The sequence below is a fragment of the Schistocerca nitens genome, chromosome 4 (assembly GCF_023898315.1).
Source record: "Schistocerca nitens isolate TAMUIC-IGC-003100 chromosome 4, iqSchNite1.1, whole genome shotgun sequence".
Taxonomy (NCBI): domain Eukaryota; kingdom Metazoa; phylum Arthropoda; class Insecta; order Orthoptera; family Acrididae; genus Schistocerca; species Schistocerca nitens.
Genome location: NC_064617.1, coordinates 621,292,302 through 621,298,489, shown reverse-complemented (window position 1 = coordinate 621,298,489; position 6,188 = coordinate 621,292,302).

Sequence of the window (6,188 nt, the reverse complement as noted above, 5' to 3'; positions counted from 1 at the left end):
TTATTGTCTGTAGTCCTTTGACTATAAAATAGTTTGTGTTACAGACCAACACTGCTTGTAATAATTAAAATATTATAACTTGAAGGCGTCGCAGGGTGTATATACTAGCATCGTGAAAAGGATCTTTTAGATTGTACCACACAGCATCAAGTGTTAAATAGTGGCTTACAAAGGTTTATTTAACGGTGCCCAAGATAAGTGTGTGCAGATATATATAGGGTGAATAACCATACACTATCTTCGCAAATACTGCGGAAATGAAAAGTGCTATTGATGTGTAATCTTCACAGAATGTTTAGTTGTCAGGAGATTGTATTGTTAGCCAGACAACAGAATATAATAAGACTAACAAGGCACATTTTGTGCAAACATACACTCTATTAAATGGAACAAATGGTAATCAAATTAACATCTAACATTAGGGTAGATTAGATTGTCAATGATGTTTGTTGCGGTACTCTAGAGCGAGGCGTTGCGATACATCGTATTTTGAAAAGTTTCAAGACCAGTACTTGTACAATAGCTCTGGCAGCACACGCTAAAGAACAACACCATTGCATGCACTAGTTATGTGCATTCTGAGCAGTAACGAAGCAATTGACTATCACAGCTTGTGTTAAACATGACCACTGGCAGTGGCAATGTACGCTTCCAATCTGGTATAGAACGACCGCTGCAGACTTGCTACTAAATTTATGAATATGTCTGAGCAGGCTACAGCAATACGTCGTTGCTTATCATCGGGTGTAACAGGCGTGTCCTTATACCTTATAGGCACCGTCTTTCAGCTTTCCCCCACACAGAAAAATGTCTACAGGTGTCAGATCCGGGGAACTTTCCGGCCAAGGCACAGGCCCTCTGCGTCCAGTACAACGATTTGGAAACAATTCGTGAAAACGTGATGTAGTACTTAGTGCACTATGGGCTAGACAGCCATTGTGTTCAAGCAAGGTTCCTCCAACTCTGTAGGTGAACATCTTCTAGCATCCGTGCAAGATCATCTGATAGGAGGTTGCGATATTTGTGCGCGTTCTGTGTTCAGTCAGGCAGCAGCCGCCGACCATCACAGAGCAGCAACAGGGATGTAGCCGATTTTGTGACATTTTACTAGTTCCTAACCAGGAGCGAAATATATATTATCATCAGTGTGCTTTGGTAGTGTAGTTTCTGAATTTCGGCATATTAATTTAACATTGAATAGTCACACTTATCGCATTTTCGTTTATGTCAGAAATTCACCGATTTGGTGGCTTTTCCAATTTTCTAACCAGGAGCGAATTATTTTATCTCACCAGTGCGCTTTCGTAGTTTAGTTTTTGTATTCCTTCGTGTTACTCTATTTCATTACAGAAAGTTCTTGCATTTTTGTCAGTGTCTGCTGTGGAGTTTTCTAGCACATGTCGATAGTCATTTGTTGGTCTGCTGTAGTGTAACTTTCTACCGTCTTTATAATGAACAGGGACTGTGATTGATATGTGCGAATTAAAGATGAGTTAATGACAATTGGCTCTGAACTCCAGGCTACAGGCTGTGTTGGCTTCGGTTATACAGCTTGAGGCTGCAGTGGATGTGCATCGCTGATGAGGAACTGCTGTCGGGTTCCTACGGACGTCCAGCACCACCCACGAGTCCGTCGACCTGTCCAAACCAGTGGCCAACTCAGCTTCTGCTGAGGTTGACCTCTCACCCATGGTGGAATGGAAAGTCGCCTCGTACTTCTGGATGCCATGAAGAACACAGCGTGTAGCCAGCTACAGGTGGTGGCTTTAGGTTGTGTCGCTTTAGGTTGGGAGAGATTCCCTCTCATTTCCAGCGACTATCGGAAGTTGTAAAGGCTGCCAGTCTAGCTTGCGAGATGAAAGCAGGATTCACTGTCAGCAGCATAATCGAACGGACCGATTGCTGACTTCTGGTACAGAGCCAGGTTCAGACGGTTCTGCGATTTCCTGACTTGCGCAGTCGGGTGGTGGGATTTCGGGTTCTGCTTAATAGGTCAGTAGACTATTACACAAAGGAAGCGGCTACATGATTTCACCCAATTTACGAACTGCTCAGACTGTCGATTCCGGCATAGTGGAAGACGCGAAGGTAGACATTGCTAACATGCAGATGTCAGAACACGATTCCTTAATGAATCAGATCAATGAACACCCCAATTCTTGTACAGTCAACCAGAATGCCAACAGTACATCAGAGGACCCAGTAGTGCAAATTACTCAACCTGTTTTTAAAGATCCGTCAGATTTTGTAAACGGTAATTACGCAGACAATGCAGCAAACGAGACGTCTATGGTTGTAGATCATGTCTCCATACCACAAAGCATAACACAGGGGACACCCGACGCATCAATTGAAAAGAATGCGGACGTGACGCTTCAGAAATTCATGCAAAAGATTGCTAAAGAGTTTAATCAGTTTATTGAACGATTTTATGAAAATGATGAACAATTTTCCATCATACGAGAAGAACGAGTTTCCATCATACAAGAAACACGAGACATACAATCTATTACGACAAGAAATTCGAGAATAACAAGTTGATACCACCACTAAGTTCAATGAACAATTTTCCTCCATATGTGACGAGCTTAAATCGTACACAGAAACGGCTGATAACAGTTTCAAACACAGAGATACAGACATTAAGTCCATTGAAAATCGTCTTAGCAATAAAATTAAAGCCATAGCCAGGCAGTGAGCAGACAATACAAAAGCTTTAAGAGATGACATTAATGCTTTAAGACATCAATGTAGTGAAAGTTATAAAAAGCTTCCAGATGAAACCCCGTCCGTTAATGGAAGAAAAGATCAACAAGACAGTCGGTTACATGCAGGTCTTCAAGTTCACTCTGAGACCCCGGAAAAGCGATACAAAGACTTTCTCCATAAACACAGAGAGGAACACAATCAGTTTTTACAGTCATTAGCAGTACAAAGACAGGAAGTGGAACAGCAGTTGCTCACTAGTCTTACAACTCATGTTGACGGAAGTATAAATTCTGTTACAGACGAGGTTAACAGAGATTCCAATATACCGACCCTACGCAGTTATCGTATACAAACTGCAAACACCTTTTATAACGCAAAGATTTCTTAAATGTTACTAATTAGTCAAGATCAAGGGCAATGCGTAGTACAGCCTACTGGAAGCATAGAGGCCACGAACAGGCACAGTGTGATATCTGCAAACAGGTAAGTGACGTGCTATCCTTGAAACCAGCAACGGTGGGGTCAACAATACCGTCGGGCAGCACAAAGCCACGGCAACAGCTTACTTCAAAGCAATGTAGCGCCACGCCGACCAAAACAAAACTCGGCTCTACATGTATCAGGCCCACTGACATCAAAGCTACTTCCTTTTACTCGCAGAACCAACCTGATTTAACAGCAGTGGACAGATTCTATGAAATTAATCGCCAAATCATCAGCAGCAAATCAGTTAACAACAACATAACCAGAGCTGAATACCCCCAGCACCAAACCGTCAAGCAAATCTATTTGAAAACATCGATTTCCAAAACTATTCACATCTACATTCACCTCAAAAATATTGTGCCAAACCAACCACAGAGCTGAATTAATTATACTGCGCTATGTAAATACAACACTGCAGATTCTGCCATTACATAAATTACTTTTTATACGATTTTGCTTTCCCGGACTGCAACGTTACACGCGATTATGACACTGATACGCTGAATTTTGTAGCTAGGCATCACCTGAACGATATGTACTGAATTTCAATTTGCGTAGTTTAGCAATAATGATAATCACTGAAATACCAATAAGGTAAGTTTTAGCGCTAAGAATACACCAGCGATTATAAACCAAAGTATACGCACGCTTATTTCAGAAGCAAGAATTACAAAAGAAAATTTTGTGGCATTTATTCTATGAAATTTCTATATAATCAGCAACTTTATTTATACTACTAATACGCACCAATTTTGACGACATAAATTATTTCATGCATTCTGAAGACATTACACTACTGCTATTTATATACATACTTTCTAACACTTTCCAGCTTTGTAGAAATTTTTTGCTGCTTTTAAAGTACAATGATACTTAGCATTTTTCTTGCAGAAGTCGCTGTTTGCATTACCAGATAACCTCAAATTATGTTTATTTTGATTTTACATACCAGTCCACACAACTGTAAAACACATCAGACCTTTTCATTAACACATTTCCCATGTTTATAGAAATTCTATTGGTATCTTGTTGTCACGTTTCCTCGATCATTCAACATTTCATTAGATGGCGATGTGCCCGGTAGAGCGAATCTTGCAGATCGGTTCTCTCACTGTAAGTTTAAGCCTTGCACTTTTTCTGTTTTCAGACGCATGTGCATGAAAACAATGACTGAAAGAGACGTAATTTACTTTGACACGTGTCCAACGGATCACATGCCTTTGGTAGTCTGACCGTGGCAAAATATAACTCAAACATATTTATAACAAGAATTTTTTTTTTCCTTTTTGTATATAGCCTCTATATATCTTATGTTCATTTATTTCTGATGTTATTTTGTCTTTACTGCTACCATAAAATGTTCCATTTTTTATGATGCAATGCTACTCCACTTTGACATTATTGCACACCCTATGCAAGACACAATTACCGTTCACAATTAAACTATGCTATTGATTGATGAATTACTACTACATTTTTATTAGGTTAGTCACTCTTTGTAATTTATTATATTGCCATGTTTCATTTATGCCCGGTGTAGTACTCTGATTTCATATATCTCTTGTACTTGATGGTGTCAATAGTTTACTTGCTTTCACCTATGTAGATTTCAGAAATCAATGTATTCTGTAACTCATGTTCATTGCTTTTTCGTCCCCTTTCTATATTATGCAGCACCAATGTACTAAAGTCTCATTGCATCCAAATGAGCCATTATGCTCATAAATTGAAGCACATGAAGGTGTGCAGGAACTGCATTACATAGAAACCACGACATAGGCAACTTATATGGAATACTAAACACCAATGACACTTCGCACACTGGGTCCTGGCAGGCTATTATAACCATTTTCCCATTGGTGTACTAAATAAATTAAGCACATTACCTATAAAGTTTTAGGATTAAGGATACTTTTTCTCTGCATTTTGTGTTAGGTATAAGAGTAGTGGTATATGAGTGTTCATGCCCTGAGCTGCATCAATTTTTCTGAGTAATGGTGAATTATTGATGTTTAATGTGTGTTCATACCCTGAGCTGCATTCCGATAACGATGGTTACATTGACATATTGATTATTTTTGTATGATGATATTGTATGTTGCTAATATGTCTTTTGTGTGTGTTGTGTCCTATACTTACTCTGTGCCAAATAATTGGAGGTGTTTGTGGGACATTTTCACAGAAGCCTTTTCCACCATTCCTTATGTGATTGCATATGATAATGCCTTCTTATGTTACCATGCATTGCTGCCTCTTTTTTCACGTTCAAAATCACATTTCCTGGTTCCACTATTTCTGCAATTCATTCATATCTTTGAATATTTATCTCATGATTTACCGTGAGATGTTACATTTATCTATTCAGTAAGTTATATTGCACTTAGTACTCTGGTCTTTATGCTTGCATATACTGGAACCACATCTTTTCTTTGCTTTCACCATAGTAGTTCGTGACTCAAGACGAATAACGATTTACTGGTAGTCATATTCTTTACAGATGAAGTGCACTGCCCTTATCAATCATCCGCACATCCTTTGCTGTAGATATGTGCTTTGATAGAGATATAGGTCGTTTAATAGATAGTTTTATGAAGCCTGGGGGTGCTACACAACCTATAAATATTATGACTTTGCTTACTTGATATCATACTTTGATTCTATGATTCTATTTGCCTAATATGTATTCACATAGGCAATACAGAGCTGTACTTTTATATAGTACTGCTATTTATGCACGTGGTTCTTTTAAAAGCCATGTTGAATAATGTATTCTCATTATGAATTGTGCATAGGCCTCTGAGTGCCATATAAAATTATAGGTAAATGATATTTTAGTATACTTTCTCACCTTCGATGTTTATGCTATGTTAAACTAGGCCACCTTGAGCCACAAAGATGATTTCTGTCACATTTAGCTATTAAGGTCAGCAATTACTTCATGTAAAACGAGGCCACTTCAAGCCCCAATCTTTTTATACCTTTCAAGAGCAGCG